The sequence below is a fragment of the Melozone crissalis genome, unplaced genomic scaffold (genome assembly GCF_028551555.1).
Source record: "Melozone crissalis strain CALT ecotype California unplaced genomic scaffold, PUWL_Pcris_2 ptg000002l_1, whole genome shotgun sequence".
Taxonomy (NCBI): domain Eukaryota; kingdom Metazoa; phylum Chordata; class Aves; order Passeriformes; family Passerellidae; genus Melozone; species Melozone crissalis.
The window spans coordinates 26,729,459-26,755,945 of NW_026535780.1; the positions used below are offsets into that span (position 1 = coordinate 26,729,459).

At 35.6% G+C, this 26,487-nt stretch overlaps 1 protein-coding gene across 4 annotated transcripts in view; it reads right to left on the minus strand.

Moving 5' to 3' along the window:
* RALYL (RALY RNA binding protein like) overlaps positions 1 to 26,487 on the minus strand; it is a 373,063-nt gene that overhangs the window by 235,159 nt on the left and 111,417 nt on the right. The window lies entirely within an intron of this gene.

Genomic DNA, 26,487 nt, shown 5'->3' on the forward strand with positions numbered 1-26,487 from the left:
TGTTATCAAAAGAGGAATTAGGGCATTTTTATTCAAAATGCACATCACACAGATGGGTTAAAGCTTTTCCACTTTGATCTTATAAAAACCTCTGCAACTTCTTGATCAAAGAACTCCTTCCAAAGATCTGAGTTGTGCACCCGTGGGCTGTTTCACTGAAATTGGTGAGAATAGGACTCTTCCCAGGAGCATATCTTGCAAGGCTGGCCTTGAACAAATGGAGGTAGGGTACTAATGTTCACTAACTGCATTCATATTTCCCCTTTCCTGGCAGTGGTTTCCTCATTATCAGGCTTTCCACATCTTGAACAACTGATGTTTCTACTATGTAATATCTGCATGTCTTCCACATTCTGCAAGTATGAAGATTTAATCAGTCTTTATCCCAATTTATTCTCCACATTCGCTAGTAAGATAAGTTTAATTTCAGTCAAATGATAGTAGATTTCATACCTGACAGCTGTGACTCAACATATTTCTAATCAATAAATATTTTTCCCCACTTTTGCTTATTTATTTACAAAAGTCAGTCTTAGATGCATTAAGAAAAATTACTTGCAATATCAGTTTGGACAAATAGTATCCTGAAAAAAGTTTAAGCTGTATGATAAGTATACTTTACAAAATGTGTATACACAAAAATATGTAAAAGTTAAGATTTTTTACAATGATCTAACTATCTTAGCAGAAGCAAGTTAAATAAAGAAAAAATCTAGAATGTGAAAATGCATGAGTTTTAGTTCTGGATCTACCTTTGTGATTTCAACAGTGCTGTTCAGCTTGACCTACCTATGCCTCTGCATCCATTCTGGTCCTGCTGGCAAGGTACCCTCCCTTAATTGTTCTGTTGCCTGTGGTGTGTCTTAATCCTGGAAATCATCAAATTACTATGGTTTATTGCACTCTAGATACATCTTTGTATAAAGCAACCAGAGAGGGCATAAATGGAAGTAAATATTTCTTCTTAAGTATTGTTCCTAAGTGTGAACTTCATTTTATACACTATCATTTCAAGCATAGCCATAACCTTTATTCAAATATCAAATGGAACTTTGAGATTCATTAAAGCTGAACAAGACAAATGCTTCATCTTTTCCTTTTCCACAATGCCAGCCCAGCAGTTGTTGTTTCTAACGTGCTGTGGATTCAGCCTAAATTTCATGTTAAAACCACAGGATCTCTTTCCAGACCCTATGTCACCACAGTAATAGCAAAAAATCATTTTGATAAAACCATCTGTCTCCATTTCCATGATTATTGTCTGATGAGTCTTTAAATGTTGTTCCAACCACTGACCATACAGGTCAGTTCGTAGCCATTTTCTCATGCCTTCCCAGGCATTTAACTTACATAAATATGCAAAACTCAGGTGCTGAGGTGCTCAGCCTTTCATTGAGAGCAAATTGTTCTTCTTGAGTGTTTCAACACCCAAAGGGTTTGGGTACATTAAACCTGTGATTACATTGCTCTAGAAGCGGCATACAAAAACTTATGGAAGCAATCTTGAAAGTGTGATTCCTTCTAAGTTAAGGTCCCACTGGACACTTTTGTGGGAAAAAACAGAAAGCATAATTGGTGTCTTTTGGAATACACTAGTCCTGTCCTATTGTTTCTGATAGCAGGAAGTTCAGTGGAAGAAAACCATACTCTGAAGGGGATGGAAATGTTTTGGAGATCTTGTGCTATTCTGTACTAGGTCTTGAAATTATATATCACATGCAGTTACAAATGAAAGGTTTTATAGAGCAGAAGTCAGATAAAAGAACCACAAATTAATTTTTTGCAATTTAAATAACTGACATAAGATGTGTTATTTTGGAAAAGTTACTTGATTACTTGGGTGGCAGATTTTAAGACGCATTTTTAAAGTTTCTGTAGGAATCTTTTTCTAAATGTCATCAGGTTTTATTCTTTATTTAAATCTACAGGTCACATCTACTGTATCTTCAAGCAAAGCAAGATAATGAAAAGAGCAACAGAAGGTACTTTAAAAAACAAACTTTTAAAAAGCATCTGCATTCCTAAAGTCCTCCCATGGACTAAACTTAGCCATATGATTGCAACTGAATGCAGACTTGCTTCCAGGTCTTAAATGTGTGGTGCTACTGACAAATACTGAAGGCAGTAATTATGACCTCAGATATGCTTCAGCAGCTGGAGTCCAGTACATGTTTAAAGGCAGGATTTGCCTTTAAGTGAAAGAAAGGACAGTTTAAAAACATTCAAGGGGGGATACACACCTAAACATTAAACCAAGAATGCACAGTAGCAAAACTGTATCTAACAAATTAGAATCCAGATTTTTAAAGTGAAATATTTTTAGTATAAATATATATTGCATACTGTGCAAAATCCAACAAAAGCTTGTCTCCAGTTGTCTAGAAAAAGCTGATAAACTTTCTTTCCTGTTTTGGAACTAAAGAATAGTTTTGCTGTTCTGCAGTTCTTATATTTTGGGCAAGTTAAGACAGATTACAGATGAACTTTTCAGCTATGAAGCAGAGTAGCTTTTGAATCTATAGTTAGTCATTGCCCTTTGTGTTACTTTCACTCTGTAAAAGTATAAACAGCTTGAAATATAATTCTTTTTTCCATAGTAATTTTTTTTTAAAATACATTCTCCCTAAGAGGTATAAAACTTACTCCCATACCATCAAGTTTTTATGCTGTCAGCATTGGAATACTATGCCTATTATGCAAAAAACTGAAATTTCTGTCTTTGCATCCCTTCAAGCCCAGTAAGTGTATTCTTTCCTAGGCTGCTTTTAAAACCTTAGTACATTGGAATCTATTATATTTAGAAATAAAGAGCTGTACTCCATATAAAACTCTATTTCCTTTTATTTCAAGTGCTGCATAAACAAAAATACATATCTGCTATTTATATTCAATTTGCAGAAAGAAACAGAAAAACTCACATGAAGACACTACTTACTGTCATTTTATGATTTTGTGACACTGCATTTGCTCCAGAACACAGCTAAATCCAACTACAAATGCAACTATTGCTATTATCTAAAACACTATGATGGCCACATGGTGTCTAAGATTGACATGTACTTTCTCAAGTTCAACATTTGACTGCACTTTCATTTGGCTGAAGGAAAATATTGTAATGCATCAGTGTCTCATAACAACATGCAGATACATCAGACACTGCAGGAAAGCTCAGTGTCCTTCATTAAACTATTGTCTTTCAGCACCATTCCCAACTTTAAAATACTTCAATTAAAACATCTTTGTGTAGCTTTTCCATTTCAAAATGGATGATCACAGTAAAAAAAAAAAAAAAAAAACCACAAATTCTTCAATCTCTTAGCTCTGATTATAGTCTGAATTCACAGCACTCTTCAGGTTTTAAAAAGTAAATATTCATTTCATATATATTTGTAATAAATGCAGAGCAAACACAGAAATTTTTAGTAATGTTTCTAAATAGAAATATTGTATCTTTATTAATTAAAAACCTCAAATTCCCACTGTGCTAGTAGAAATATTATGAGGAAAACAATATGGTAAAAAAAAGAAACTAGAAAATGTAAGGGTCTTTTTGCTGTTTTAGTTTGGAGCTTTTTTGCTTATTCCATAAAAGAGAAGGCGAAATTTCAGTTAAAGTCTTAGCAAGTAAAAAGGCATATGTCCCTAAAGGGAGAACTGCTCTCTGTTAACTTTGCTAGAAGTTTTCACCTACAAATGGGACCAGAAATATCAAGGCTCCTGTGCTAGGGAATTTTGATTCCTTTTTCAAAGAATTAGACAAAATCAGAACAATATTCACAGAAAGAGCATTGAATAGCTTTGAGCTAATGACATGTGCATCAATTTAGCAGCTCTTGCTGTGGCCATGCATTTCAGTGGCCACCAGTCTCCATGGGATTTTGGCTTCCCTGGATAGGTTTAGCAAAAACTTATCAGAATTTTGCTGCAACAACATCACCATTATACAGCTTCTTACCATATCTTTGCCTTCTTTTTATACTGAGAGCATTCCAGAGGGGATCAAAGCTTGCACAAGTAAGCTATTTTCAGGGAAGCCAGTTCGGCATAAATCAAGGAAGCAGTCTCCAAGACAGTAAGGCTTGCTGGCAGAGATAGCAGTCTTGTATCTAATATAACATGTCTAGCATGGGCAAACATCATGGTGTGAAAGCTTCTGGAGACAAGTGTTATAATAGCTGTCTGCAGCACTGACTGCTGACAGAAAAAGAAAACAGTACAAAAGAAAGAAAAATCCAAATATTTTCCAAACTAAATAATCAAAGATGAACAGAGGGTAATTATGATTTTATTAATGGAGTTAGATTATCCTAAGAATAACAGACAACATCACTCTTGGAAAGCTATACTGCTAGCTCAATTCTGATAAGAAGAAAAATGTTCCGTTTTCTTCCCCAAAAGAAAAAAAAAATTGTATACAATTTAACCTACCAGAAGTTTTGAAAATCATGGATTGTCTACTTGTCCTTGACCATAATTTCAGAAACCTGTCTCCAGTGGACAGTTCAAAGCTTGTTATAATAGCTCTTAGAGTAGTTTTAAAAGAGAATAGCTAAAGACTTGCTATTATTAGAACATGAGTTTAATTTTGCAGAAAGTTCAAGTATCGGATACATTAACCTGAAACATTAACCTGAAAGAGATGCTACATTAAAAAGCCCAGCTCATTGCCCCTGGCAGTACTAGAATTAAAAAAACCTCTTTATTAAAAAAATGATGGATCAATGTCATTTTGGTTTGTAAGAACCGATAAATCAGTGAAAATTTTACATGTCTGTGAACTTTAATTACAGAACTGGGAACTGATATGCATAAAACATGTACACACTTGCAGGACGTCTTCTGAGAAAAATTCATCTGCACTCCATCCCCGCACACACAAACAAACAAACCTACATATGTATGAACTTAATGCTGCAGTCCTCTACAAGCTTTCAGTTTGGGTGATTTGGTTTTTTCCTAAATTTTAACTTTTATTTATTTTTCATAACTAACTCTAAAATTTGTGGGAAATTTCAAAGGAATAAATAACATAACTAGGGCTGAGAAGTTGCCAAAAAGTTCACCTCAAAATTGCTACTTTAATTTTCCATCTCTGAACAAATTAATATAGTTTAATTGAAATAGATGAAAAATATCTACAAAAATGAATGCACTAACCACAATTGTCAGAAGTTTGTTACTCAAAAATATTCAAATCACATAATATTGGATATGCACAGTTTATTGTAAACTTAACGCATTTGAATTATTGCAATCTTTCTCCTTTCATGAATCATTAAAAATCACAATGTTTTAATGAAAATCTAACTGGATTTTTAGGTCTCATTGCTGAAAGGAAATATTTGAAAATTGAAACTTTGGAAAAGTTAGCAGTTGAAAGTTTCACACTTTGAAAATATGTAGTATTTTGAGTGTTGAAATCAGGCAAAGTTGCAGTTTTCACTCACACTGATTGATTTTTCTAGTCCTGTCTTCAATAAAGGACACACATCATTCATGAATGTGGCAGACATCAAGGTCTGAATCCTGTCTGGGATGACCTACAGGGATTTTCTTACTCCTTGATCTGTTTTATTCATAACTTTACAAAAATTATAGATGGTTCACCTCTCCTCATCTAAAATTTCCAACCATATGCTAAAACAAGCAGATAACATTAGGGCACTAGTATTCCATTTAAAATCTGTTGCTGTCTCTAAGTACTGGGAGGGTTTTTCTGTTCCTTTGAAAGGAAGAACACACCAAGTTATACTTCAGATGTGGGCTTCATGTGGCCTCTGTTTCTTACAGGTTTTCCTCCAAGACAACATTAGCAGAATGGCAATGGGTGCTGCATAAAGAACTTCAGCAATCTGAATTCCAAGGGACTGCTTATAGCTGAACCAAAAGTGTACCTATATTTTCAAGCTCTGAGTCAGCTAATTAGAACACAGGGTGGTTAAGAAACACGATATGTCAACTACAAAGTACAGTTTTGAAGAATGGGCATTATTCTAAAATTGTTGATACTAAGTATTAGTATTAGTGTTAGTATTAGTATTGGTATTAGAATTAAATAAATGAAATAGAAAAGCATGTAGATCAGCATAACAGAGCAGAAACTACCACTAGCTTTGAAGAAGTCAACCTGTTTACAAAGGAGACAACCCTGAAATCACATGTCACAGGCATCACTAAAGGCAGACGTGGATTTATCCACTCAGAGTATGCGCAATATTTTGAGAACTGCAAAATGTGCACTGCAAAATGTGCATCTTGAGAAGGGCAAAGTGTCACTCATTTAATACTTCCAGAATCAAAAAGTAAGCAGGGAAGTGTAAATATTACAGGATAGCTTTCAATTTTGTTACCTTTTTAACTGTTCTGTCAATGATCGTTACTCCCAGGTTACTTAAGGAATTGAAATAGCTGCAATCTTTCAGAGAAAATTCAGTGAGTTAAATTTACCATTAAATAATAGACCAAGAACATACAAATATTTAATTGCATTATTTCACCTGACTCCCTTTTGCTCCCTTTAGCAGAATAAGTACCAAATTGTTAGAGCTGCAAAAATTCAGTCTCCCATCCTCAGTCCACACACGTATTGGTTTACACAGCTAGTAATTAATTTAGAGTGCAAATGCTCATTTGTAATTGATACAGTAGCTTGCTCTTCTAGAAAATTTGTGCAACCACGATACATACTGTCAGCTACTCACATGAGCCAGCCATGTGCCACTGAGTATTGCAGAAAAGTTGTTACAATTATTATTAGGGGATTAATATCAACCACAATTCCTAATGCCTGTAAGCAGATGGACTGAGCCCCTGTTTTTTCTCCTCTTCTCAGCTCCAGATAATATCAGCCACTACTTAATATTAAGCACAGAATATCAGACTAACATTTGTTACCGGTATACATTAATATTTATTTCTTAATTTAAATATTTTTTGATCATTTCACAGACAGATTTTTTTTAGGGATTAATTAGAGATTGGGAAAGACAAGCTGAGTAAAGCACACTAATGATGATCCACAGAGCATTATTTTGGCATTATGCCCTAAATCCCTATGCTGAAAGAAATAAAAACAATGTAGTAATGGTCTGAAAGCCTTACTCCCTTGAGAACAGAAAAAAAAAAAAAAATTAGCTGAGACAGAAATGAATATTCAATAAAACAAGTACTGAAATCTTAACTGCTGAAACTAATTGTTAGGAAATTTTTGCTATAGCTTATGACAGTTGGAACCCATTATAAAAATACTAAAATACTCAATATTAATAAACTAAGCAATATTTTTCCAAGTAATAACCATAGAAATTAGATGCTGATTATTTCACATCCTCTTCATGTCAGAAATAAGATGATGTAAAACGTATAAAGACCAGAACGGGACCTGATGACAATGAAATAAATCTGTAAACATAAAATGACACAGATGAATGACTGTGGTCTTCTTAAATAAGGGTTTGGAAAGAACTTCTGAAAAAGTGTAGAAGTGTCAGGTATTTAAAAGTTTCAATGGGTTTGTGTTTAGATGTTAATTTTAGGAAAAGGAAACTTCTTATAAATATAAAAAAATGATGAAAGTGTAAAACAGCAGTAGGAAAGTTTCAGTACTGAATAAATTGCATAGAAGAGAATTTCTGGATGCATTTTTGAATTTCGTATTAAAAGTTTATTTCAAGCGCTTGTTTTACTTCTTCAAAAATTTAAGGTATTTTTGTATTTATAAATTTAAAGGCATGTGAAACAGTTTAGTAACACAATGTATTGGGCTGAACTGAACCAAGTTTCCAGAATTTCAGTCTTAGAAACTCATTAATTTCAAACTATCCAAAGCTTTTTAAATCCCTGATTAAACACTACACATTGAATCATATTTGCACAGCTCCCTAAAGAAGCAAATAAAACCAAAACAAGAAATATCTGTGGAATCATGCTCATCCAACAACTAAGTGGTAAACTCATATTAAAAAAAAATACCTTGAAGTTATTAGCAATCTGTAATTGTCCTGATTTATGAAATCAGGAGCCAAGTCCAAGTTCAATGACCATCAGAATGGCTGGGGTAAAAATTCAAATAATTCTCTCTTCCCCAGACATTCCTTTACTTCCCGGAAAAAAACCCCAGTACTTACAATCAATATATTTTCCAGTGAACTTTAACATCTTTTAATAACACTTTGACAAATTTATTGCTAATTTCTAATAATTCCATTTTATGAAAGAAACACTGCCTATAAATTATAGGTGAGGCTATACTTCAAGTTCTCCACCTTTCTGTATTTCTTGATGTCTTGTGAATGAACACCATTTTCAAGTCTGAGAAACTATTGCAGTGGTATTGGTGTCCCCATCGTACTTTAAATATTCTAAAACTCTTTATAATAATGACCTACTATACACTTGCCCTTGTTCATGCATATGTGTTTCATCCTTTTACAGAACATGAAACAGAAAGAGTTTAAACACTGGCCTGAATCATTCTTGTTTGGACTTACAATACTTTTCCCCATCCCCATTCCCCAAGCTGCAGGCCCAGAATTTGATTACCTGCTCGCAAGAGCACAGAGCACTTTGAAAGAGGAGTTTATCAGGTCATGATGGAGATAGATTTACTTTCCCTTAATTTACCAAAACTGAGTGGATACACTAAACATTCCAACCGAACAATGCAAACCCCGGCTAACCAAGGAATTTCCATAGGCAGATTACTTTCTATTTAACAATATCCTTTTAATCTAAGCAACAGACACACTCTCAGAAATAATGCATTTCATTATCACAATTATGGCTTGTAGAAAAATCATGCAGTGGCACCACTGAGTTGATACTTGAAAAAAATTTATTACCATCTAGGCGATCAGCAACTAAACAAAGAAAACAAACATTGAATCCAACAGAATTACCTAGGTGCATGATTTCCCAGAATTCTAGAACATGAGTCATAAACTCCAAAAATTTATGTTACAGGCACTCATGTTTTTGAGAGCTGGTTGCTCCCACAGCCCATCAGGAGTAGTTGCCACTTCATGCCTTCCATCGCCTCATGCAGGAAAGGAAGTGTCAGGTTCCAAACACCACCTAAGTAATGAATTTCTGCTCAAAACAGAGCAAATGCATAATAAGATATAAGTCTACTCTTTTTTTTTTTAAGCATTATAATTTGAAAAGAAAAAAAAAAACTGTCAAGAAGTTAGTCCAGCATCACAAGAATACTGAGAATATTCCAATTACTGTTGTATCTGAGATATGAACATATTATCCTCTGCGGCTGTGTCCGTATATGCTAACCCTCTTTAAAACTTAGCTGCTCATTAATTGATGCCATTTTTCACTTCTTCAAGTCAGTCTAAGATGCTACACTACAGCTGAAGCACAGCTGACCTTCAGACCTCCTCTCCAAATGCTAAACTCAACCACCGCACTGCTCATAATCGCAGCAGATGGTTATAGGCTTAATATGCACATATGAACTTAATAAGGTCTGTTCTGTGCTCCAAAGAAAAGGAAATGGAAATGTAGCAAGGTCACTCACTCTTCAGTGTAAGGAGGTGTATGAGGGGGGGCAAAGGCAGCAGCAATGGAGAGGACAAGGATGAGAGAAAAGCTGGAGGCAGAATAAGAAAAGACGTCCTTGCCATGGTGGCCTAGTCCTTCTGTAGTGCTGATTCTGCACTGGTAGCTAGTGGAAACTGAGACATGCTGCTGATTCCAGTACTTTGTCTCTAATTTATTTATTTTTAAAAGCTACTCCACTTCTATGATAACTAGTTTCCTAATTTCATAATAATAATGTAATAATTGATAGTGATTAGTAGTGCTGCAAGTAATTGGTGTAGTTTAACTCCAGAAAGCAAGTCAGTGTGGCACAGATTCTCACTCACTGACCTCTTGCTGCAGTGATATGGGGAGGAGAATCAGGGAAAAAGGAAAGGCTCGTGTGTTGAGATAAGAACAGTTTAATAATTGAGACAAAGTAGAACATACTAATAATACTATTAATATTATTCATTATGATAATTATGATGATAATGGTGATGATGATGATGATGATTGCGATGTTACTACTACTACTACTACTACTACTACTACTACTACTACTACTACTACTAGCAATAATAATAATAATAATAATAGTGGTAGTAATGAATAAGAGAGAGAGATGACTGAAGCCAAGACAATCCCCACGCAATCATTGGCCCTTCCTGGACAACTCCCAGCAGTGTAATTACTGAACATTCTATGGTATGGAAGTCTTTGGATAGTTCAGCTCAGGTGTCCTGCCTGTGCTCCCTCCCAGCTTCTTGTGCTCCTGCTCACTGGCAGAGCACAGGAAACTGAAATGTCCTAGATTTAGAGTAAACACTGCTCAGCAAAACATAAAACATCAGTGTGTTACCAACATTATTCTCATCCTTAATTCAAAACACCAGCTACTAAGAAGAAAATTAACTCTCTCCCAGATGAAACCAGGATAATAGTCATCACAAGAACTTTCTCAATTTCTACTAAATGAAAAGTCCCTTTAATTTAGCATATATAATGTAGCAGCTGTCTCAAACAGCTAAAACAAATTTTGAAATTCATGCTATCTTCCCTCAAATAATTTTTATTTCTCACCTAACCTCTTCTGAATTTATTTTTTATTGTTTCCTTTGTACATTAACTTTACCAGCTCATAGAGATACTGGAATATGAATCAGCAATTATATTAATGAATACAAATCACTCTCTACACTGGATAATGAGCATAATACTGAATATTGCAGTATACCTCATCATTATAACAAATAATTAAATATCCATTTAGTCACTGTAAATGTAGCTTAATTTCAGACTTATGTCAAGAGAAGCCTAGTTTGTGCTCTCTAGCATTTGGCAAATTTGAGAAATCAGAAGACAAATTTGAAGCAGGTGGTTGTCTTAAATATCCTTAACACACTTGTGTGAATGAAGATCTGTACAGCTGTGAAGTACAACAGCATAAGTTCAAGAAGCAGAGTCATGGAAGAGGGTATTAGTTAATGGTATATGAAGTTTGGTAATCATCTTTCCAACATTAGCTAATTAGCTACTGCCAGGCAAGTTGTGAATTGCTGTATCACACTTTTATGGATAAAACCCCCTTTTTAGATAAGTGCATTCCTAATCCTTCAGTCACTAAATGCCTGTAAGGATGAAAACTTCTTTTTTTCTCTCACTCTTTCTCTCTCTCTCTCATGTCCTTCCTTCCTTCCTTCCTTCCTTCCTTCCTTCCTTCCTTCCTTCCTTCCTTCCTCTCCCTTTCTCTTTCTTTTTTTAACAAAATTTCTAACACTTGAAATGAATGAGTTAATAGAAAACTGCAGAATAATTGTGTTAAATTTCAATGCAAACATCCTGTTAAAATAGTAAGTACAAAGGCAGGGGGTGAAATGGGGAAAAAATTCTCACACAAACATCCAGTGTGATAGAAGGAAGGCCTAATACATAGGAAGAAAATAGGTTTTAAACTCTAGGAGGAGAGCAAGTAAAAGCAACCAAAGAACTTTTGTCCACGGAAGAAAAATATAAGTCAAAAGAACTGCATGTATTTCCATACAAGCCTGTTCAAAAACTTGAAGCTGAAGAATAATTTTATTTCTCTTCAGGTAAAGGAAAAAAAAAAAAAAAGGGGTAAATTCTCTCCTACATTGATATTTGCAGTGCAAAACATAGGCAACCATAAACAAAGGAGGAAATAAGGAAGGAATAGCTTTGGAAGTCAAGTCAGATAAAACACAAGTGTGAGCAAAATAACATCACTCTGCTCCTTTTTGGTCATTGACAGGGTCTGCCTCATAACTCCACCTTTGGTGGTGAACCAAGTTAACATATCTGATCCAAAGAATCAAAATTTTCAAATCATAGAATCATTAAAGGTGTAAAAGACCTCCAGATCATCAAGCCAACATTTTAGGTTGGACTCAGCTACTCATCTAACTGGGATGGAAATAAAACTCTATTTCAAAAGCCTTTCATATTTCTAGTACCTTGGTAAAAATTAAATCTTGATGGCTTCATTAAACATTAAATTTAAATGGCCCATCATCCTAAATTAAATTGGAGTATTTCTGGAATACTATTTTATGACTTTTTTTTTTTTTTTCTGAAAATGCTTTTCTCTTATTCTAGTTTAATTTCTTGGATCAATAATTTGTTTTAGTGATAAGTTTTTGGTGGTGGGAGTGGGCTGCCAGGGAGGCTGCTCTGAGAGGGCACCAGAAGCTTTCCCCATACTGGACAGGCTCAGGGGCAGCTGCTACCTCACAGTCTGAATACCACGTCAAACAGCAACATATGACCTCATAAAGGAGCTTTGGTCACCTCCACATGAGTATTTACCAGATTACCAAAGAACCTAGAACAAAGTTACATTAAAGAATGAAGGGAAGGATGGGAAAACATGTTTTAGCTGGTTGATAAATTTGGGATTGGCTATTCCATATCCTAGAGTAGAAATCTCCCTATAGGAAAGTAAGGGAAGAATCAGAATTTTATGCACACTGGACTTGAAGAAAAAATTGCTTTGAGTGAAAAAAGACCAAAATCAACCCATGTAGATTTTTACTTTTTGTATTCCTTAAGAGGTGAACGCTAGATTTACTGCCTACAAAGTTGGAATTCTGGCAGTGCTGATATATTGGAAACATATATCTGGGGGATGGAGGGGGTGGAAATCAGCGCTGGATGACTTGGACTGATGGGACCTGGGTTTATGAGACTATGAAATAGCAACAAAGATATTATTAGTGAGGTTTTACAGTGCTTAAGGTAAGATATACTGGGAGAATCACAGTACTGCCTCACCAAATGTGCTTTCTTATCTCTTCCCTTGTGAAAGCCCTGATACTCATGTGATTGCATACAAGGAAATTTCAGAAGATAATTCAAGATTTCACCCTTTGGAGATTTGAGCTTTTGATCACATCTTTCTGAAACAGCTCATTGCTTGGTGCTTCAAAGCAGCTGTCTATAAAGGAAAAGCTAAGAAAAGTCTGAGACCAGTCAAAAGCACAGGACTATGGCAGCTCCTGCTTTGGTGAATTTGTCCTGATGGATAACCACACCTCACAGCCTGCATTTCACACAGACCAAGGCATTGAAAAAAATCTTTGTTGCTACTTTTTTTGTCATTCAAAGTAAGTTTAAATGACTTAGCCAGTCTGGACCTAGGCACCACAATTTGGTGTCTGGGAGAAAATTGGTCATCATTAGTGACACTGTGTGCTGGGTATTTTAAAATAGATCTATGATATAAGCAGGGTAAGATTTCTCCACAGTGTTGTCACTAATAGCTGTGACCCAGTGATATTTTTTAAACTCCTCGAGTGATATAGCTCCAATCCATTTAAAGACTTCATTTTTCATGAAGTCTAGCATCTTAGCACTTCAACAGGCCATAAAATATCTTTATGAAGTTTGGCAACAGTGTTATGCACAAACTGAAAGCTAGAGAATTTCACTTTGTCAGGTTCAGTGATGTGGCAGATTTATGGATAGAAGGGAAAAAAGGACAGCTGCTAGCTTCCTCTGCATTTAATACTGCTTATTAAAAATCATAAAAATGTGCATAAAGTCCCCTCAATAATCAGCTTGCACTGTCCTCTGAGTCAGAGGAAAAATAACATCTGTGTATATGCACTTCTCATCCTCATAAGATTATCTGGATTCATTTCATATTTTCTTGCTCCTTTGTCATACATGACAAAACTTGGTAATTTAGGTAGGGTATACCTTTATTGGTTCTGCCCTCTCTCAATGTACTTGGTTTATTCCATCGTCATTTTTAAAACCTTTGGATGAACATCTCTGTGCTATAACTTACCACAGTCAGGAGATAGAGAAGACATTAAATACATGCAAAAAGTAACCTAATCTGATGCACATCAGGTCTCACCTTGCTCCTATATTGCAAGATCCAAATAAAATTGCTTTACTGATTTATACGAATGTCTTGTCTGTTCCAGTAGCCAAGAATAGCTAATAGCAGATATTTCTGAAAAAAAATTAATGTCCATCATTATATTGGGCTACTCATATTTCCATTTAATTGATTAATTTCAGAAAATATGCTAGTTAGAAATACTTTTAGTGTGTTCAAATGTGTGCAATGTCTTTAATCTGTAACACTTATTGATCAGACTCCTATACTACAAAGAAAAAATTCTGTTTAAAAGAAGTTTTTATAGAAATGAAAATTTTGGATCTCAATTTCTGCCCCTCACTTCTAAACAAAAAGTCGGAGAATGGTCAAATGTGGAAGGGACCTTTGGAGGTCATCTTGTCCAAGACCCTAATATCAGTGAAATAGGAGGATTTTTTCTTCCCTATATGAGTTTCTTTCTCATTTATATATTTTCCCTTTATATTTTCTTCCTCATCTCTCTTCATTCTTCTGAAGAGAGAAAACACAAAAAAAAATAACAACTTTTCTTATCCTGTCTTAGATTAAGTGAAATGCTTTCTCTAATAAATACCATGATGTCATGTCATTTTAAGACCAAGGACTTCTTTTGTTCCTCTACTTGTGCAGGTAGTATTCATATTCCTTATGACTGTTACAGTAACCGCCATGCTGACTATGAATCACTAGTGAAAATGTGAGATTAGTCCAAGAATGCCTTTCTAAGGCTTTTGATTATTTCGGCTTAATAGAATCCATCCTCCAAGTATAGTGAGTTTATTCAAGATCAACAAAATTAAGAGAAAAATGTAAGAATGAGATTTTATATTAATTTCTGTCCTCCTGCTCTAGCTGGCTAATCCTAGAAAAGGAAAATAAACAAAAATGCCTAAGGCCTAAATTATACTCATTCTGTGAAATTAAGTCTTTTGTTAATACCATTTTTATTGCATTGGTTTCTCTCTACTTCAGAGCAATGTTGAGAGTAGTCAAGTTTTTTTATCCCTTTAGATGAATAAATATAGCAAAAATATGATTAAATTGTTGCATGGATAAGACTACACAATTTTATGAAAATATTTTAAGATCAAACTTTTATTTCACAGCAATTCATTTAGTTAGTAGTAGTTTCTTTAGTTTAGTTTAAGAGTAGAAGATAAAAGTGCAAAAGGCCTGTGAAAAATAATTAATTCCTTACATCTATAATCCAGATATTATACAGAAGGCATGCAAGACAGATTTATGCTGAAATTTATCTTCTCTCTCATCACAGTCAGACACCTGACTGTTCACTTTTTTATTAGTTTTTCTTTTTTTTTCCCCAAACAGGCTTGGACTCATGAATTAAGAAACAATTTTCTAGAAATACTTTCTAGTAGTAGATTTTTTAAATTATGGTTGATGAAGAGGAAGATGTTTCTTTTTAAATATAAAGCATTAAATTATCAAGAAATTAATCATTTCAATGGGATAATTAATTTTCTTTATTCTAGCTGAATAGTTTGCTAATTTTCTTTTCAATTAAGGGTCTATGACAATATACAAACTTTCTTTCAAGTTTTAGGAAACTATATCTTTCCATCTTCTGATAGTACGGATTATACCAATAAAAAAGAGTAGATTTTTTATTTGAAAATTTGTCACAGGTAAATGTTGCTCTACCAGTGGTTTTAACTTCTCACTGTTTGCAGGTTTCAGTCTTCTGTAGTTTACACACAACCTTTTTATGCTGGTCTGGCTTAATAGACTTTAACATTTTCAAAGTTGCTTTTCCTTCATTAATGAGTTCAGCAAGGTCCAGTCAAAGACCTAAGAGAGGTCAGTAAGGACATTTGTATGTTTCTCAGCATTTTTCATTGAAAAAGTAGGATTTTTAAAATTATTTTAAGGAAATTAAAATGCACCAATAACTACAGGTATTTAGAATTGCTTCATTAGCGCACTGGGAAAGGAAATCCTTAATTCAAACATTCAACACTGTCTATTCACTTGGAGGAAGAAATTATGGCATTGACCTCTTAGTAAGTTATGCAATATGTTAAGTCTCTTGAGCCAGCAAGCAGAACAGCAGACATAGGTCCTTGTTCTTCAGCCTATATTGTATTTTATGATAATCATCATGATTATTGGTTTTGCAGAGCATCATAGTTCTAAGAAAATACTTTGAGAACTGATTATAGAGGTAAAATCTTCCTAAAACGTCTGTTCTTAATATACACATTCACATAGAAGATAGCTTGGTTATAAAGATGCTAAAGTCTAGAGGAAGAAAACAACATCAGAAAAGCAACCATTTCTAGTTGAACAGGATCCCATGATCTAAAAATGGGCAAACATGAGTTGTCACAAGCACAAATAGAGGAATCAATAGAGGCCACCAGTCAATACACAACAAAATATCAGTCATGGTTTACTTTCTGATCCAGTTTGAAAGGTAAACATATCAAAGCATGGATGATGCCCTTCACAAGGATATCTGAACATGTACTGCATTTTCAGCTGTGTAGAAATAGGGCCATGACCTGGGCTAACTTTTCTCCACCTGCTCTGAAGAACATCTTTGGCACTAGAGACACTGATTCTGGCAGGCAGCGAGGCTGAGGATCCCCTCCCTGGGAAAAAGGCTCTGCCCTCGTGCTGGTCTGTGCTGCCTTGCACCACACTGTGACATTTGGGCTTCTGACATCCAAACAACAGTGTGAGCAACTCTGTACTGTCCACAGCCTCCTAGATGCTCTCTGCCTAAAAATCTGTGGCTAATAGATGAGTAATTATATTCTGTTTTCCTAATGATTATGTGTTCAGGTTCTGGCTTGATTGACCATGGTAGGACATCCTGGGAGGGTTCATCCAAAAAAATGGCCACCAGTATAGCCTTGGAAAAAATGTCACTAACTAGCAATATCTTGTATGAATGTCTTGTATGATATCTAATTTCATCTATCCTCTGTGGCTCCCAAAGCATGCAGGATTTATGAAGCAACACTCATGTCATATTTGATCAATTACTTCAGAACAAGCCAGAAAGGTATATTGTGTGATATTTCCTAGAATAACTGAAAATACCACTATCATAAAAAACACCAAATCTATTATTCAGGTGTATTTTCTCATTTAATTGGACTGTCCCACTTAAAAACCACATCCCAGCTTCTCTAGATGAGCCTAAATATTCACTTCATTGAAACGATGGGCTGTCTGGGGAAAGAAATTTTGTGTCCAGAGTAGGCTGTTTCTGGAAGTTTGTGTTGTGATGCAGGGAAAATTTGTTCATAGAGAACCAAGAGGGTCTGTTTCTATATAAGGAAGACCCTATACTAAAGATCAGGTATGACCTCATGGAGAAGCACTTGTTCTGCTGAAAATCAATGCCTTCAGGCCTAGAGGCTTTCTCTGTAGCTGCAGCCCTTCTGTCAGCTTTTATAGCAGACAGAGCATCTCCAATTCCCTAGTCAGAGAGCTCTCATGAAGTCCAAGTGAGTTCCAGGGAGCAGAAAGAGATTTCTGCTAACAAATTCACCTCAATGTATGGTTGTTATAAAAGCTCAACAAGAACCTGACAGAGCCAGAAGGGCCTCAGGTACAAGTGACAGTATTCCCCAGTTATCATTTTACCTCCAAAAGCTCTTTGAATGAGCTGGTCTGAGATAAACAGCTGTAAGGAATATCTGGGATCATTTATCAGCAACAAATTGATAGTTTGTATAAATACTCACTACTGCAATTTGTGGAAAGTTCATAAAAAAACATGCTCTGGGTTGAGAAGAAAAAAAATGGTCATAAAGTCAGAACCAGGTTAAGTATGTGGACTTTTATATTTTGGATTGAAGAAAACCTGTAATTAATTTTTAAAGCTCATACCTGCACAACTGAAATATACAAAGAAAGTCACATGGAACAAAGTGGAATGCCTTCAATGCTGAAAGTTCTGAGAAAGTCACTGTACCAGTGAAAGGACTATTCATTTTAACAGCATACAGTTTGATAGTCCAAGGTTATCTGACCTAAAATGAGAAACAGATATAGGTAGCTTTAAAAACAAGCAGGAAAATTATGACATACTGGAAGAAATAGCCTGCAGCTACAAGACCTTGGACTGTCACCTCATTAGATTTCAAAGTGTCAGAGGCAGCCAGGATCAATACCTGAGTGACAGACTAACATAGAAAATTATTTGGATGTTTCAGAAGTGCACAGGAGCTTCAAAAAGCATTTTCGAGTCTTCAGATTCTATTTTAAAACAATAGATTCTTAAGCAGAACATATGATAATTTAAAAAATTATTCTCATATTTAGCCCTCCTCAATAAGTGACTGTACCAACTTCTTCCATTCCAAAATTCTCTAGCATAAAGAGCTGTCTTTAGATAGATTGAAAATGCTACTTTATACTAAAACTTCAAGCACTAACAGAATTCAGATATAATGCTTAAATAAGACTGAAATAAGTTAATAACTCAGATGTGGGAAGGTTTAGATTTCCAGTAGAAGTAACTTCTGTTTAAAATTCCCCCAAAACAAACAGTATTTAAAAAAATCACATAATAAAATATTCCTAAACTAAAGATAATAATTTAAAAAATTTGTTTAGACCTAAAGCTTCGTTTTAATTTCCAGCAGCTTGAACTTACAGTGTTGATTGCCCTGTACAGCCCATAGAGACAGAAAACATGCTATTTCATCCACTTTTTAAATTTTGGCATCAAAATACAGGATAACAAAGGAAAAACAGATTACTAATTAAGAACTTTTAGTCTTGAACAACAGCTTATGCCAACGCAGGTGCAACTGCCGCATAATAGGGGCCCTTTTGCTTGAATACAGCAGCTTAAGATTCACGAAAGTTTATCAAAAATCATAAGGTAGCAAATTTATTGTTTGCCTTGAACCAATTAAAATTATGGGCTTAAATCCATAAATGTAAGGTGAAGAAGTGTATCTCACCATCAATACAAATGTAGGTTACTGCTCACAAAATTTAAGATGTGAGCTGGTACCCTTTCCCAGGAATGAATAACTTTTAGATTAATAAGGTTTGAGATAGAGGCAGCTCTTATCTAGAGTACAGAGTTTTCAATCCTGAGTTAAAACTCCATAAAGGCTGTTAAAATTCATTCTGCAAAATGATGCAGGATGGCCGTTACCTTGAAAGGACCTTGTAACGTTCTCCTACGTGTCTCCAGAAGCAATTGTGAAATGCAAGGGTCACAGGAGGCCACAAGTATTTGAATTTCTACATAAACCCAAGCAGCAGCCTGCAGTGTTGATTTCACTGTCTCTATCCAAGACTGCAGGAACAGACATGTGGTAATCAAGGCTAGCTTGCAAAGAAAGATATAGGAGAAAGCTTCAAGGTACAGAACATTTTTCATCTTTACTTGTGTGTGGCACTTATTCTTCTTAGTTAGTTTTAGCTTGATAATGAATAACATATGCTGTGCCTTTTTTTGTACTGCATCGATCTGCTAAACCTCCATTGCATTACACATATTTGCATACTCACATCTACCATAAAAATTTGGTTGATATATCTGCCAGCCTAAAAGCATCAAAGCTGCCACTGGCTTGAACACAATTCATTAATTTCATTGTTCTACCAAACAAAAGTAAGTAAATCAGATGCTTTGAGGTAACATGGCAATGCCACTTAACATGACAGCACTGCAGTTTCTTATGAACAACATGATATAGTGTAATACAAGAAGACAGAAAACACAAATGATAAAACCCAATTACTTGCTGATAAAAATATGTAAATATTCTCTTCATGCTGACAGTCCATAGAACTGCCTTATAGCTAACAGCAAGATGAAGCTTACGTCTCAGACATTTGTTATATGAGAAAATGTCTTAAATTCTTCTGATCTGAGCTCCATAATGACCCCCTCAAGGTTGCAGGCTTTATACCTGACAGATCATTGTTTTATAGTTTAATACATTTTCTTCCAACAAAGCAGTGCATAAACAAGTGCTTTAGCAATTAAACAAATGTTGCAGGGGCATGTAATGGTACCCATACCTCATTTCTATGAGCTTGGTTATCTATATAATAGAGTTAATTGCTCCCACAGTGAGGGACAGCATGGACTTCTGCCAGCCCTATTTAAAGGAGCCTTCTACTGTGTGTGAGCAGCATGAAAAACAAACAAATTCACTGTGCAGCTACAGAAACTCTTGGACGTGCTCTGTGCCCTAGAAAGGGTGAAATAACAGCAGTGGCGCATCTGGCCCCTCACAACAGGTGGAGAGTGTAATTAAGTTTATGAAAGGCAGAGCCCTCTGAGTAAAATCTGTGGGGTTTGTGACAAATTCATTGGACTAAGAAGCCCTCTTAAGCTCCTGCAGGTATTTTTCTCTTCTTCTATGAAGTGGAAACTAGCTGTAAGCAAGAAAACACCAAAAGACAGTATACATGGATAAGGGAATTTTAATCTGGGTTCCTGAATAAATCAAAACTTCTTGAGCAACAGACATATTGATTTTAGCAGCTTTATTAAATGGCTAAGAGAGTTATAAAAGCAATAAGGAAATAGACTTGGCAATTGTGGAAATTCTTCCATTTTGGTATTTCTAAGGTGTCAAATAGCAGAAATTATTTTGATAATAAACTAGGAAAATAAAAAAAGAAGATTCAAATAATCTAAGGTAAACTTCAAGCAAAAAAGGAGCTGAGACCAGTATGAGGTACCCCTGTTCTACAGCATCAAGCAAGGGGAACCCTCTGCAGATTCATGGGGGGATTTCTGAAGAATTTAATCAGGTTGATAAAGAAAGTGAGGGGGATGTTGGTATGTAAATGAAGAGGGTTACTTGAAACAGAAACACAAAGAGAATTTTCTATTGTTCCAGTGAAGAGAAATATCATTATTTCTAAGATATGAAATCTTTTTAACCATATACTTCAGGAAATTGGGAAAATTAACATTTAAACTCAATTACAGCATACTGGAGTACAAGTTCTTAGATTTAAATGCTTCAGTACCAGAAGATAAAGAAAGCTGTAGAAAAAAAAAAAAAGAGGAGCACCTAAATAAATGAATGGTGATATTAAACTGCTTCAGTAGAAGTCATTAGTGAGCAGGCACTTATCAAGGCATCTATGTTTAGCTTATATAGTTATAGTTTATATTAGATGGCATGGAGCTGGCAATATAAAGCTTCAGTGATTTCTTGAGTTTCAGTAAGAAAACAGCAATAGTTTATGCAACAGCAAACTCGTCTTCTGCCTTACTCTGGGAAGTGTAACAGTGAATTTTGCTTCTCAGAAAACTTGTTCAGAAATTTCAATTCACTAACTACCACTTAACAGTGAGAAAGCAGCTACAGGCTCCCAGTCAAATAGAAACTAGGCTGCTGAACATAAATTAAAAGGTACAAATAACATTTAAATATCTGTTTATGTGTGAATATATGCATTTCTTAATGCAAATATATACACAGGCATACATTTCAGAGAGCATGTTAATATGCTGTTCTCTAATCTGGGTATATAATCAAAGAAATAATTTGAGGCTGGCAATTTCTGTTCTGAGCTTGTAACAGTGAATAAGCCTGTTGATTCAAATGAGTGCGGCCGGAGAGTTTCAGAGAAGGCTGGAGGGCTGCACTGGTGCAGAAGTGTGATGCCTACATAAAACATTTTTTCATTATACCAATCAACTTTTATTACTGAAGAAAATCAGCTCAGTTGCAAAAAGCATTTAGTGTGTCAGCAAAATAATTTTCTGTTCAGCCTTTAAGTTTTTAAAAGAAAGGGCAGTCAACTTGTTTCTTGCCAACAAATCAAAATGAAAAACCATAACAATTTTGTAGCAGTTCCAAAGGCAAACTGCTGTAAAAGATTTTAAGCAAAGTTCCTGAAATCTGTTTTTGTGTTGTTAAAACAGGATGATATCATTTGAGAAGTATGAGCTTAGTAAACAGCAATATTCTCCTAGACTATAGAACACTGAGGACTGCAAAGGCATTGGTATATAACCTCTACCAGTAACTTTTACATACATATATGGTAAATTCTAAAGGCTGTTTTGTGACAAAGAAATAAATTTTTTTGATCTCTATTTCCCATAACAATATACCACCAAGAATAAAAAGTAACCTCTTTTAACTAGTAGCAGTCTAAAACTTTTAGGATGGAGAACAATAGAGAGAAGGTTTGTGAACCTCTTCATTAGTGTCATTCTCTATGGACTAGAAAAAGGTATAGCAGTGCTTAGCAACTGCTGAGGAGCAGCATAGGCAGCACACATGCTGGCAAAGTGCAACTCAGAACAGGATCAGTCCATGATGTGTACTAAGGGATGGTACAGAGCAACCCAGTGATGATAGGTGAGGTAGAATCTCTGGGGACCCATCCCTTCTTGTACAGTGATACTCAGAACCAGAACAGCATAGCAGCCTCAGGACCATCCACAACCAAATTAAAGGATGTTTTCTATTGGTAGAAGTTGTCTACAGAGCTTGTGCATGGTGTTGTGCTGAGGAAAAAACACTCCTTAACCTGGGAGGTCTATCAGCTGAGGTTGGTCAAACCTGCACTCCGCTACAGAAAGTTCATTTTCTGATCATTTTTCAAATTGGCTTTATTTGAGCTTTCCTCTTTTGAGCACAAATTGTCAACAGAAAGCTACTGCAACAATGGCTGATGCGATTTCTCAATATAGAAAAAAGAATTTTTCAGGCAGGACGAATCTGTGTACAAGACTGAGACAACAGTCTTTACTGCATCCAGTTTTTGCTCTTCAAAAATGGAAAAAATTAGGTAGAGAAGCATTGACTTGCCATGCATAAGGACTTGCTTTTGACCTGGCAAAAATCCAATTAATATAAATATGGCACACAGCAGCACATAGAAAAGGGCTGTGTGAAACAGAAAATATAATTTTTCTTATGTCTAAGAATCAGCTGTGAAAGTTGGACTCCCAGCTGAATAATTGATAAACATTTAATCAATGATGGTTAAAGGATATGGAAAACTCTACATTGTAGATGTATTGTTTACCATAAATTGCTCTAGGATACCTTTTAATCAGAGTTTACTCAGGTGTATAGAGGGATGATTGAGGAAGTAATTCTGTGAGCTGTTATATAGGGCTGTACCAGAAACATTAATAGTCCCTCTGACATTCAGGTCCACGAATTTCTGGAATAGATCTTAAAATGTGAGAGTAGCATGCTCATTTTTCTCTTTCATAGAGAAAGGTTGTCCTGGCCATGAAATCCACACAGTTTTGCTGCACTAGGAGCAGGGTTTATAATCCTCGCAGGGGAGGTAATTTTGGTAACAAGAATTGAAGGCACTGCATGGGATGAGATATGGCTGAAGAGACAACACTCAGAAGAATGCAGGCTGACAGGAAGGAGCCAAGAGGAAAAACAGGATTTGATGAGGCTGATGGGGCACAAGGGAAACATAAGCAGCCAGGAAAGGCTTGTGGACCAAATGAAATGAATGTCACCAAGCTAGCCTAGGTACATAGCTCTCAGCATGCAGTATGGGGCTCAAAAGATAAAATGAAAAGGATGGGCAAATAGGAAAAGCAGCCTTTGCATAAATAGAATACTTGTAGAAGTAAAATCATATGCAGAAAAAATAATAAGAGAAAAGTAAAGCTACCTGGTCCACAATACAGATGAGCAAATTTCTGTCTCTGGACCACTGTAGTTATTCTCTAAGGCTGTAAAAGATTCAGTATCACTCGTGTGTTTCTCCAAAGAGATAGTCTGTGCACAGGCAGGGATTTGAATAATTTACAGTAGAATGTCATTAATCCTACCACTCCAGGACCTTATCAAAGTACAGATTAATGAGAGGTCATATAACTTCAATGTGCTATTGCTAGCACAAGCAATCACTCTGCCACTGAACTATTATACTCCCTTACTGAGAATGAACATTTAAATGAAAATAACTACTTTGTGTGACTGTACAAGAAAACAAGCATTTTAGCAGAGATCACAGCGACTTAAGTTTTGGGCTAAACTAATTTAGATTAATTAGATCTGGAGTATTTATGTTCCACTATATGAAAGTTAAGAAACAGAGTTAAACAAATAGAAAAATAAATGAATCTGACAGCACTGTCTCAATTTTATCCTGCCTTTTAAGGATTCTCTGTTCTACAGACTAAAGAATCAAAATAAGGCCTGCATTTCTCTAAAGCTAGTGGTTACACCTTAATCTTAGAGAATCTTTCCCCTTCATCCCAGCTGTCCTGCATGGCACCAGGACAGCAGAGGGGAGTTCCCAGCACAGCACCAGCAGGTGTGGCTGGGCTGGGTTGCTGTCGGTTCAGGGGAGCTAGTGCCTGTTCCATGGCACTGACTTGTCACAGCAAGTGACACATCGGCCAGCACCTGCAGACCCTGCTGCCTGGCAGGAAAACAACGGGATTTTAATGGGCTTCATTAATGCTAAAGACTCCACCTAAAATCACTAAATTCAACTGAGTGCACAACGGTGCTCTCAGATTGAGGTCTGTGTAATACTATATATAGCAATATTCAATCAGCAAAATGGTCGCTGATGGCTAAAATGTTTACTCAGCCACTGGAGAAACAGAAACTGAGATTCAATGAACTGACAACGTACAGTACATATAGTTTCTGAACTGACCCTTGGTATGTACCCTACCTTCCCAGATGAAAGAAAATAATCAGCATTTAAAAGGGTTTGCTTTGCTGTGCTGAGCTAATATTTGCTGGACTGCAGACTTACAGTGAAAACAGCCTCAGGGAAACAACCACTCTTTCATTTCAGCTCCATCCATGAGGTAACACTAATATGATACTACACAGAAGTAAGTGAAGGAGACAAGGTTCAGACATCATTTTGTTTCAGCATCCAAATAATGCTGACCTGCTAGTAGGACAAGGCAGTATTCCTCTTTACATGACCAGAATGAATAATACTAATTTTGCTAGAACTTCATCTCTACTAGATGTTTAAAACTAAAGCTCATTCCAGTGACATCACCACAACTTTGAAGCAAAACATTGAGTTGTATCTGAAGAGGTATGTAAGATTCTAGAAAATAATGATGATTAATGACAAGATGACAGGGTTAACTAAAAAGGGAAACTTTAAAGCTTGTAAAACCAAAAATGTTCTGTTAACTCAGAAGTGGATTAGAGTGTTCAAAGTGCTTCAGGACTCGACACCATGTAAAGGCTGATTTATACTCCAGGCATCATAATGCCTACCTACTTCAGAATGACAAATAGCACCGTGCTGAGATCTCAATGGCAGCCCCAGAGCATTAACAGCAAATGTCTTCCATCTTAATAGCTGAGCCTTTGCAATTCTCCTCATTTAAAATTCTGAGCATTTAACTCTTCTCGTTGCATCTAAATCCAGATACAAAAAACCTCAAATCAAACTATTTACCTCAAGTGAAATTTACTCTGAATAATTCATAAGCAGCAAGGAGTCAGAAAGCGAACAAGTTGAAGAGTGTGTTAATGAAGTTTAGAGTTCAAAATATAATGGTATAAAAGCTATTATAGTTCTTTTCTAACCTTATAAGAAAGAATATTGGTCTCTGTAACAATGAAAAATCCCAATGAACAGGGAAAAATACACAATTCAGGTGTCTCGTTGTCAGTGAATGATGCTGCTAACAGAATCACACAGATTACTGCAGAGAAAGAGCTGCTGTTTGAAGCAATTCCTGATGAAGGAGTTGAAGTGTTCAGATTGATTCTTATTCATCCTGCCCCTGTAAAGAAGTATTGATCCTTAAAATAGCTATTAGAAGCTGCAATTCAATTAAAATGAAGTAGGAAAGCCAAGAAAACACACAGAAATGCAGGACATGCTATGATGACACTTTCCTAACAAAAATTTTTGACTCTTTAAGACCAGGCAAAAAATCCCACTTATTATGTCATTTCACTGTGAGGATCAAGGTTTTGTATTTTCCTGTTTCAGTAAATCCTCTTTATAAGATAGATGCTACTAAAATGCATGGTTGATTTGTCTGGGATATCGGTGACAAGCCAGCGCTGTCATCAAATAGAATCTGCCTTCTAAGCTGGTTGCTGACTTATTTTGAATTGAGTTAATCTTAACCACTTATCCACAAATGTGAATAGGAGACAGAGAGAAAGGTTCTGAATGAAAAAAGTCAGCAATAGCCTTACCTGTCACAAATTCAGGGGAATTGGTGACTTCAACCAAGTTTTTCTGTAATGCTGGTAAAAAATGAGTTTATTCTTCTGTCTTACTGATGAGCAACATAGGTGTACAGACAGTCTGAATACTTTGAACTAATAGGAGTAATTAATTTGAGAGGGGGGTTGTGTTGCATCAGATCATATACTTCAGATGGTATTTGCGGCAATTTTCATTTTTTACACAATGGAAAAACAGCATTCTTTCATAAACTTGGCTGCTGAATAAAAGTATATTTCTACCTCAATAATGAGAGTATAAATCTTACTTTTGGAGAATAGTACACTTGTGATAAAAGTCTCTCAGAAACAGACATTTTCCTAAATAACACTCGTGAAAGTGTAGATAAATAGTACTGTTTACTACAAAGTCAAACTGGAGAAGAAATTTTGAGTTTTTAA